We start from the raw sequence: 11,672 nt of genomic DNA, 5'->3' as shown, positions 1-11,672 counted from the left end.
GAGACCTGGATACTAGCTGAAACTGTGCCCTATTAATAGCAAAGATAATAAGGCACCTCAGGTTTCTGCTAATAAAACTTTACACAGAATAGAACTTACACAGGTTTTCAGTGAAATTATAGGAATTTAGAATGTCAGAAAGGGGAAAAATCTTATTATGCTAAGTTTTGCCTCTCTAATAGTTATGAGATTTTTTCTTTGCCTAAAATAACACAATTTTATGAACTTATAATACCTGCTGGAAATTAAGAGGAGTGCTGCATATTGCAGTTCATTAAGTGTTGATTATGTAAGTATTGCTGGTTGAAAAAAAAAACATCATTTTAATTTTCCTCCAAGATCAGAACTGATGGCTTTTCTCTAATGGTTTTGTTAGCATTCTCTCCACTATGTATTTATAAAGTATATAATTCCTCTTCATTATTATCATGAGTATTTGTTATCAGATCTATTAACAATATTAAGTCTTAAAAAATAGCAAATGACTCAAAAGAGAAATTGATGCACCGTTAGCTATAATTAACATTTATGAATATTTTAGTTGATTATTCCATAACTGGTTAAAGCTATTATCACATTATTTTCTGTTATGTCTTAATCTAAATATGTATTAGCATGAATGAACTTAGTTTTCAGCAAAGATAACTATAAGCAATGTTTATAGCTCTGTTATTTTTTTTTTCAGTTAGAAAATGACTAAATGATGGTAAAACCCATAAACTTTTTAAACTAAACAGTTATTACCATCAACTCCCCAGGGCATAAAATACTTAGGACTTGAGATAGTAAAGAAGATGGGCTAGCATTTTTTTCAAGAAGTGCTGGTAGATTATCATAGGTCTATCACTGTATGTTTAAACATGAGACAGCCAGTAGCTAACTGACTACCTTGTTCCAGACTCAAACATTTGCTCTTGCGCTCTTAACCTTCTGATGGCAAGACCTAAGTGAGACTAAACATTGCAAAGAGGACCTGAAAGCAAGAGTTGGCCAATGATATGTTAATGCCATATTGTAAAGTGCAGAGCTTGATAGAGGAGTCTACCTAATTTCTGCCAATATCAACATTTCATTTAAGGTCAGGCAAACATAGAGTGCCCCCCATTGGTATTTTTTTACTCTGTTTTGTTTTTTGCAGCATGCCCAGCTACAAGAAACTTCAGATGTCTTTAATAACTTCCTCTTTCCTGTGCTTCTCTGCCTATACATTTATTTCCAAGACTGGGACTCCTTTCTATGCCACCTCCTCTTTTATCCCCTTGCTTCAGTTCACACGTTAGCATTCCTTAATTATATTATAATGACAGTAATAGTGATCAGAATTACTCCTAAACTTTGTTTTCACTCACCACTTCTACATACTGCTTGAAGAAATCAACTGGATTTATATATCCAGTCGAGTCACATCATGGTAAAGGTCAATGTTCAAATGCATACTTATTCCTACCTGCTAGTAAAAGTGATCTAACTTCCAATTTCAAGATTATCCAACTCTGAAGGTTAATTTCAGTAATAATACAAGAGTTGACACTTTACAAAAATAAGTACAATGAAGAAAACTTTTCAGAGTCAAAACCATAATGAAGGGTGGCATGTGAAATTATCAACATACTTTCTAGATCTTCATTCAGTAGGACTAAAATATAGAATACCAGTATGCATAAAGCCTTCAATAGTTAATATATTTCCCTTATTTGATTAGGGAAATTTATCTGAGATTTTGTGATCCAGATGTTTTTTATTTTCCTAGACATGACATTTTTATGAATACAGTAACAATAAAGTATTTATCAGTGGCAATATACCTAAAATGTTTTGTATCAAGCTGTGGCCATTTCTATTTGAGGTAATAACTAAAGGTTTTTCCTTGTATTCATTAAACGCACAGAAAAGTTAAATATAAAAATTCTGAAATGTTAAAGCATGCTTGGAAAGCTGTTCAAGCCTGGCTATGTATTCAGGAATTAATCAGTTAGACAGAGCTGTTTATTGAAAAAGAAGTAGCAGTAAGCCCCTGAAATAGTTTGTTTCAATGGCCATCCAATGAGTGAGGTTACAAGACAATCAAATGTGTTTGTAAGAAGAGTACTGAGGTGAGTCAGGAGAGATCCCCTGAGGGGTTAGATTTTGGTCCACATAGTGTTTAGAGGTCATTTACTATCTTTCTTGGCAGCAAAACATCAGTGGTTAGGATGTCAAGATGCTGTGTTCCATACCTTAGGGAGATATGTTCAGATTAAGATGTTTGTTCCTGTCTATGCTTTTTTCTAAATTCTCTGAAAAGTTTGATTATATCTGATTCAAACGTTCTCTACCCCTGCATTCATTTTAGCTATAAGTGATTGTGGCAGCCTTGAGAAATGGAAATGACATACAAACATGAACTGGTATTCTGTCCTTGCTTTATTCTAGCATCCACAGAAGTCAGAAAACTGGGTGCCCAACTTAACAGAAAGTCTGAAAGGCCACCTTGAACTCATGATCCTCTTGCTTCTGCCTCCTTAAGCAAATCCTACCAGTGTGTGCCACCACCACCTAAAGCAATGGAAACCCCCAAGAATCTATGATGGTGACATTAGCTAAAACACTTAACAATGAATGATCTAGAGCCTGAACTGGCTCCTGTAATCAGGGAGGACTTTCAGCGAAGGGATTGGGATATCAACCCAGCCAAACTTTAGACCTATAATTTTTCCTGTCTGCAAGATATGCTATGGTAAAGGTGGCACAAACAAATAATGACTGGTCCAGCATAAAACCCATGCCATGAGAGGGAGCTCACTTCTGACACTACCTGAAGGGTCAGGAACCAGAGGCTGTGTAGCCCAGAGACCTAGGATACAACCAAACATTACTGGCAAAAAGAAAAAAAAAATGTGAAGTGGTTCCCAGTGATATTCTGCTATACTCACAGATTGGTGTCTAGCCCAATTGACATCAGAGCTCTTCACCCAGCAACTGATGGAAACAGATGCAGAGAACCACAGCCAAACATTAGAAACTTAGGGGATACTATGTAAGAGGGGAGGAAGGATTGTAGGAGCGAAGGTTCAAAGGCACCACAAGAAAACACACAGAATCAACTAACCTGGGCTAAAAAGACTGAACCACCAATCTGGAGCATGCATGGGACTGCCCTAGGCCCTTCATACATATGTAACAGTTGTGTAGCTTGGTTTACTTGTGGGACTCATAACAGTGGGAACAGGAGCTGTCCATGACTCTGTTGCCTGCCTTTGGGACTCTTTCCTTCTACTGGTTTGCCTAGTCTATCCTTAATAGGAGAGGAGGTACCTAGTCTTTTGGCAACTTGATATGCCATGGCTGATTGATATCCATGGGAGGCTTTTCCTTTTCTGAACAGAAATAGAGGAAGAATGGGTGGTGGAGGAGGAAGGGAGAGGTGGAGGGAAAGGGCTTGGAGGAGAGGAGGGAGGAGAAACTGAGATCTAGATGTAAATAAATAAAAAGTGAAATTAAATAATTAAAAAACAAATAAAAAGAAAAGAAAGTCTGAAAGGATAACATATCTTCTTTCCTTTAATAAGATAACAAGTCTTCTTTATACTTTTGACAAACGTCTAATGATATATTAAGACCAAGTTCACTGAACCTGCACAGGGAAAGAATGATTGCTTTTCCAGTTATTGTCATGAACATTTCTAAAATTAATTCTTTATTCTTATGGAGCAAATATGAAAGTTGTGACTTTTATTGTAGAAGATCAAATAGTAATAGTAGTAATAATAATAATAATAATAATGATGATGATGATAAGTGACAAACACATAAAGTGTAAATGCCATAACAATTTGTTGCTATAATAAAACCTTTGTAATGTAAGTTTTGGTTTCTTTAAAAACTCAGTTATGTTATGTAAATATGTTTTTGTTTTAATCCCAAGTGTGGAATTTTAATTTGAGCTTTAGTCTGTTCACAGTTGATAGTTATTTCATGTGGGGCGTGGCTTTTGCCAGCTGTTAACAGCTTACCTTGAGCATCGTGGGGTACGGAGAAGGGTATAGTCTAGGACTCAGGAGGACATAAGAGCCCAGAAGAGGAGGTATGTCATGTTGTTTGGTGTTGGCATATAGCATATAGCAGTTTGTAAAGACAAGAGAAACATATAGTGTGGCGGTTTAGGTTTGGAGAAGACAGATGGAGAGAAATGGTTCAGGGCCCATTGGAGACTGCTGGCTGTTGCTGTTGACAGAGATTGAACTGAAGACCCATTGATCCTAAACAGCTGGGAGAAATAAAGGGTTCTATGCACCCTCTCCCCACTAACCTATTCTCTCTCCTTCTTAGGGTTGGAGGTTGGTGGGAGGGAGGGAGAAGCCTAAACACCCTTAATAAAGTAGAGTTTTAAAAACAAGCACTGCATATCTTTCTCATTTTTCTTTGGAAAATGTGTATGACATTTCTGAAGAAATTAATCACCAGACTAAATCTTTATCACATTTACTCAAAGAAATATAATTTATTTAAAAATTTTCCAGGTAAACCTGTTGATTCAGTCCTGTACTCTCTTCTACTCAGACAAGGGAATCATGTATACGTTTTTACTTTTATGAGTTAGTTATTTTTATCTATTCGTATAAGTGTTTTGCCTGTATGTTTGTGCACTATGTGCATGCATGGTGCATTCATAGGTCAGTAGAAATAATGGGATCCACTAAAACTGAAGATAAAGACAATTGTGACCCACCATGTAGGTGCTTGGAACTGATCAAGTTCAATGCCTTCCTGGGCAACATAGTGAAAATTTGCATCATAAAAACAAAATAAAATAAATCAGCTGTTAAAAACAAATAAAAAATGAATTGGGGATAAAACTCACTGGTAGAGAGCTTGCTTTCATAAAACTCAAGTTTATGTTCAAACCTTGTGCAAAAAATCAAAGCAAAGAGTAATAGGAAATGTGGTGGTTTGCATGATAATGCCCCCATTGGCTCATATGTTTGAATACTTGGTTCCCAGTTAATAGAAATGTTTGGGAAGGATTAGGAGGTATGTTCTTGTTGGAGAAAGTGAGTCACTGGTGGCAAGATATGATGTTTTAAAAAACCTCAAGCAGCTCCCAGTGTGCCTTCTGTCTGTCTCTTGCTTGCTTGAGATGTTAACTCTGATCCTGCTCTTCCCTGCTGTAATAACTTTACTCTGCTGTCACAGACTCTGACCCTCTGAAACTGTAATCTCAATTAAACACTTCCTTTTATCAATTTCCTTTATTAAGGTGTTTTTGTCAAAGTAATAGAAAGATAACTAATACAGCAAACAACACATCTCAAGGGCTTCAAACAATGAGGGACTGAATTGTGAAATTGAAATACCACCATGATTTTTGTTTTTACTTTTTATCTTTATTCCTGAAAAGTTACTTTTTGTGTCTTTCTTTCACATCTTTTACACTGTAGTTATTTTATTTTTCAAAAAGCTATCAATATTTCGGTGTCTTTAGAATATGAAATGACTGTTTGAATATATATTACACTTTCAGAATTGCCAGGGATTGCTTCCTGGAAAACAGACTCTAATTGGCCCAAATTTGGTCACTGTTTATTCCTAATACCTTATTCTGTGACATGGGATCAGAATCATTATTTAAATGTATACTTGGTAGGATCTAAAAAAGATCATCCTGAGTGAGGTATCTCAAAAGGAGAAAGACACACATGGAATATACTCACTTATAAGTAGGTACTAGACCTATGAGATAGGATAAACACACTAAAATCTGTACACCGAAAGAAGATAAACAAGAAAAAGTACCTGGGGTAAGATGGTCAATCCTCATTTAGAAAGACAAATGGGATGGACATTGGAAGTAAGAGAAAACAAGTAACAGGACAGGAGCCTACCACAGAATGCCTCTGAAAGAATCTACCTAGAAATGTATCAAAGCAGATGCTGAGACTCATAACCAAACCCTGAGCAGAATGCAGGGAATCATATGAAAGAAGGGGGAGTTAGTAAGACCTGGAGATGACAGGAGCTCCACAAGAACCAAATATATCTGGGCACAGGGGTCTTCTCTGAGACTGATTCTCCAACGAAGGACTGTGCATGGATATAACCTAAACCCCTGCTCAGATGTAGCCTATGGTAGCTCAGTATCCAAGTGGGTTCCATTGTAATAGGAACAGGGACTGTCACTGACATGAACTCAATGGCTAGCTCTTTGACTTCTCCCTCCTGAGGGAGGAGCAGCCTTGCTAGGCCACAGAGGAGGACATTGCAGCCTGTCCTGAAGAGACCTGATAAACTAGGGTCAGCTGGAAGGGGAGGAGGTCCTCCCATATCAGTGGGACTTGGAAAGGGTCAGGGAAGAGATGAGGGAGGGAGTGTGGGATCAGGAGGGAATGAAGAAGGGGGCTACAGCTGGGATACAAAGTAAATAAATTGTAACTAATATTAAAAAAATAAAAATTTAATTCAAAAAAAGAATTCTTTTTTTCCACACAAAATTACTTTAGTTCAATATAACTGAAACTTAAGCATGGAAATATTTTATTAATTCCAGTGATGGAAGGATTATTAGAATCATTACATTCACCAGAGAGAAATCCAAAGTAACTAGCCTATTTCAATAATAACAAAGCATCGATGGTGCATATGCAATTTTAAGTAACCAACATAATTGCAGGTGACTCACTGACAACCGTGCCAAGTTATTCAGTGTTGGGGATTGGTCTGGTGCTATGTACTCTAGTGTTAAATACTAGCCCCTGAGATCTGGTTCCTGTTGAGATCAGTACATCCTCAGGTACACTGACCTTTCCTGTGTAAACTTTTATCTACCTCTTTTAAAGTTAATTGGTTAATAAAATAGCTAGAAAGCTGTAACTGGGCAGAAGAGGAGTAGGTGGGGCTTAGGTTCTTGGGCTTGGGTTCAGCTGTGGACTACAAGGTGGGGAGAGAATCAGGAAAGGATGGTGGAGACAAGAAAGTCGCCAAATGGAAATATGATCCATGAGCACATGGCCATGAAGGAAAGGCTTGATAGAATAGAAGCAAGCCAGGTAGGAGCACTTATGGCAAGTAACTTTGGGGCGAGTAGCTGGGAAAGAACAAAATAGCTCAGAGTGTTGTTATCTGTCAAGTTACTTCTGGAACTAGTTGGGTTAGAGAGGCCTTCCAGAGTATAATATTCCTTCCACAACATTTGAGTATTGATTTCTAGTAATGACAGAATTGGCACCTAGAATTGACCATGGTAAAGTTGGATTCAGTGAGTGGCAGTCTATCTTGCTGAGCCCATTTTTAATAACCATTAGATTTGTGTGTGTGTGTGTGTGTGTGGTTTTTTTTTCTTTCCTTTTCTTTCTTTCTTTCTTTCTTTCTTTCTTTCTTTCTTTCTTTCTTTCTTTCTTTCTTTTTTTTGATATATTTTTCCCTCAAACTCAATCAAATCCCTCCTGTTCATGAACTTATTATGACAGAAGTACCTTGAGGAAAAATTATGAATGATATTCAGAAAACAGACCATCTTACCAAATTAATTACTAACATCCTCTTCTGCTAAAAACAGTCTTTAGTAACAATACAGATATTTTCCTCCTCATCTTTGTCACTATTTTTTCTTCTCCTCTTCTTCCCCCTTCTCCTCATACTTGTTCTTCTTTAAGAACGTCTATACAAATAATTTTCCAAATTTTCCTTGTTTTCAATTTTGTACCATATTATTACTTCTTGACAAAGTTAAGAGCCAAATACACTGTTCTAAGTTGTGCCCACTGGGAGGATTTCCTTTTATCTTCTATTCTTCAAAAATGTCCCAGAGATGGACTATAATGTCTTATCACTTTTTTGGTGATGTCTGTATATCCAAAAATTTCTTTCGTCATCAGAGCAGTGCATCTCCCTTCATTCACATATTCCTAAAGGCAGAAGAGAAATTGAAGCTCAGTCATAAGCAACTCTGTTCTTTTGATAAATTTTTTTAAATTTAAGATTATTTTATTTTCTTAAAAAGGTAGAAAGAAGTGGGCAGCTTACATAAATGGGAGTCTTATGTTAATTACAATTACATTTTAGTCCAATGTCAATTTCAGTATTGGGTTCTATTAATTTACACATTATATAAAAAATGAACTAACAATGCTAGCTTTGAATGTATTTTTTCCATTTTACCTTCTTCTCCTATATATATAGTTACTTTTTCTCCTGTTTGAGAGTTTCATCATTGCTGTTTGTCCATTTGATTATGATGTATCTTGGCATTGTTTTATTTCTTTATTAATTACACTTTATTCACTTTGTATCCCCCTGTGGTTCCCTCCCTCCTCCCATCCCAATCCCTCCCTTCTTCCACCCTTTGCATGCATGCCCCTCCCCAAGTCCACTGATAGGGGAGGTCTTCTTTTCATTCCTTCTGATCCTAGTCAATTAGGTCTCATCAGGAGTGGCTGGATTGTCTTCTTCTGTGGCCTGGTAATGCTGCTTCCCCCTCAGGGGGAGGTAATTAAAAAATAGGCCAATCAGTTGATGTCAGAGACAGTCCCTGTTCCTATTACAATAGAACCCACTTGGATAGTGAACTGCCATGGGCTACATCTGTGCAGGAGTCTTAGGTTATCTCCATGCATAGTCTTTGGTTGGAATATCAGTCTCAGAAAAGACTCCTGTACTCAGATTTTTTGGTTCTGTTGTTCTCCTTGTGGAGTTCCTGTCCTCTCCAGATCTTACTGTTTCCTACTTCTTTCCTAAGATTCCCTGCACTCTGCCCAAAGGTTGTCCATAAGTCTCAGCATCTGCATTGATAGTCTGCAGGGCAGAGCCTTTCAGAGGTCCTCAGTTTCAGACTCCTGACTTGTTCCCTCTTTTCTCCTTCTTCTGATGACCATCCTATTTGACTTTCCGGATAGGAATTGAGCATTTTAGCAAGAGTCCTCCCTCTTGATTAGTTTCTTTAGGTGTACAGATTTTAGTAGGTTTATCCTATATTATATGTCTATATGAGTGAGTATATACCATGTGCATCTTTCTGCTTCTGGGATAGCTCACTCAGGATGATCTTTTCCAGATCCCAACATTTACCTCCAAATTTCATGATTTCCTTGTTTTTTACTGCTGAGTAATATCCCATTGTGAGGATATATAACAATTTGTGCATCCATTACTCCACTGAGGGGCATCTGGGTTGTTTCCAGCTTCTAGCAATTACAAATAAGGCTGCTACAAACATGGTTGAGCAAATGTCCTTATTGTATTCTTGAGACTCTTTTGGTATATGCCTAAGAGTGGTATAGCTGGATCTTCTCTACAGTAAATGATCTTCAGGAGATCCCTTATCTCAAGGTGTACTATAGAGCAACAATACTAAAAACTGCATGGTACTGGCATAGAAACAGACTGGTGGATCAATGGAATCGAATAGAAGACCCTGACATAAATTCACACACTTATGGACACCTGATTTTTCTCAAACATGCCAAAACCATTCAATGGAAAAAAAGACAGCATCTTCAACAAATGGTGCTGGTATAACTGGATGTCTACATGTAGAAAAATTCAAATAGATCCATACTTATCACCCTGCACAAAACTAATGTCCAGGTGGATCAAGGACCTCAACATAAAACCAGACACACTAAATTGCTTAGAAGAAAAAGTGGGGAAAAGCCTGGAATTTATTGGCACAGGAGACAACTTCCTGAACAGAACATCAACAGCACAGGCTCTAAGAGCAACAATCAATAAATGGTACCTCGTGAAACCAAAAAGCTTCTGTAAAGCAAAGGACACTTTCATCAGAACAAAACGACAGCCTACAGATTGGGAAAGGATCTTCACCAACCCTATATCTGACAGAGGACTAATATGCAGTATATATAAAGAACTAAAGAAGTTAAACAGCAACAAGTCAAGTAATCCACTTAAAAAATGGAGTACAGATGTTCATTTAGGTGTCATCCACCCAAAGAGCATCAGACCCGTCCGATACCTTTTTCTCAGAGGCGGGACCTGGGGCATCAACCCGCATGCAATCAGACATGCTCTTCTCTGGGTCGAAAGCTGCTGACCCTGAGTGCAGTGCTTAGCCTCGCATCCTGAGCGTATCATTTTAGCTTTTTATGGTATCCAACCATGCTTGGGGAGAATGTCCTGCTTCAATGGCTGTACAAAGTCCCAATTTATTTCTAATATCAGAGATTAGACCTCTACTCTTGCCTGATGCGTCTAAAACAAAAAGGGGGAACTGTAGAGAGTTTCAGAATGCTATGCCTTAAAGATGGAGCTGGTTTCCGCCTTCCACCTTCCCGATGGTGAGTGCTCTCTGTCACGAAAAATTCCACATTTGGCTAAGGCTGAGGATCTGGCTTGCTTCCATGTATGTGGACCTATCTGCATTGCCCACGTGGCAAGCCTGGGTTGGCTACCCAGAGGCTATTTAAGCTGTGGGCTGGCTTTCCCCAGGGTCCGAGGATTGTTCAAGGTTCCTGAATAAACTGCATTGAAAAAAAAATGGAGTACAGAGCTAAACAGAGAATTCTCAATAGAGGAATATCGAATGGCAGAGAAACACTTAAAAAAATCCTCAACCTCGTTAGCCTTCAGGGAAATGCAAATCAAAGTGACCCTAAGATTTCACCTTCCACCCATCAGAATGGCCAAGATCAAAAACTCAAGAGACAACACATGCTGGAGAGGTTGTGGAGAAAAGGGAACCCTCTTCCACTGCTGGTGGGAATGTAAACTTGTACAACCACTCGGGAAAGCACTCTGGCACTTTCTCAGACAACTAGGAATAGCACTTCCTCAAAAAAAAATTTAAAGCTTATTGAGAATAGATTCTTCTCTCACACAATATATTCCAACTACAATTTCTCCTATCTCCACTCTTCCCAGCTTCCTCGATAGCACCTTCTCCCCAAGACCCACCTCCCTTCCATTTCCTCTTCAGAATATTTTAAATATCATATTATTTTATTTTTCATGAAAAAATTATTGCTACTTACTATGTATTTGTATTTATTTTAACATAGCAATGCAGTTTTCATTAAAACAGATAAGAGATACTGATATTCTAATAAATATATTCTATAAATTATTTATTACCTACATTAAATCAAAAAATGTAGCTGGACTCTGTTATCATAGCTTCATGTAGAAATGTGCACACTATAGTTTAATTTTATTCTACAAACATTTTTATCAATACCTAAGAAAAATAGATAAAACAGCATCTTCTTATTTCTCAGTGTATACAAACAAATATTGTCTTGAGCATTCCTGAATATCCTAAGAGGTCTCCACAATAATAGGACCAGGGACCATCTCTGACATGAATTCATGGGCTGGCTCTTTGATCACCTCCACCAGAGGGGGGAGCAGCCTTATAAGTCCACAGAGGAAGACAAAGAAGCCAGTCCAGATGAGACCTGATAGATGGAAGGGGAAGAGGACCTGCCCTATAATTGGACTGGGGGAGGGGCATAGGAGAAGAAGAGGGAGGGTGGAATTGGGAGGGGTTGGAGGAGGAGGCTACAACTGGGATACAAAGTGAATAAACTATAATTAATGAAAATAAAATAAAAATTTAAAAAATAAAAAAAATTATTTTTCAAGGCAAAGTCTTAAGTATGCAGTGCAGGATAGATTTATACTTCTGATCCTCTTATCTTCACCTCCAAATGCTGGGATTACAGTCATATGACAACTTGCTCAGT

Source organism: Meriones unguiculatus, chromosome X (assembly GCF_030254825.1).
Source record: "Meriones unguiculatus strain TT.TT164.6M chromosome X, Bangor_MerUng_6.1, whole genome shotgun sequence".
NCBI lineage: Eukaryota > Metazoa > Chordata > Mammalia > Rodentia > Muridae > Meriones > Meriones unguiculatus.
This window is presented reverse-complemented; position numbering follows the sequence as displayed.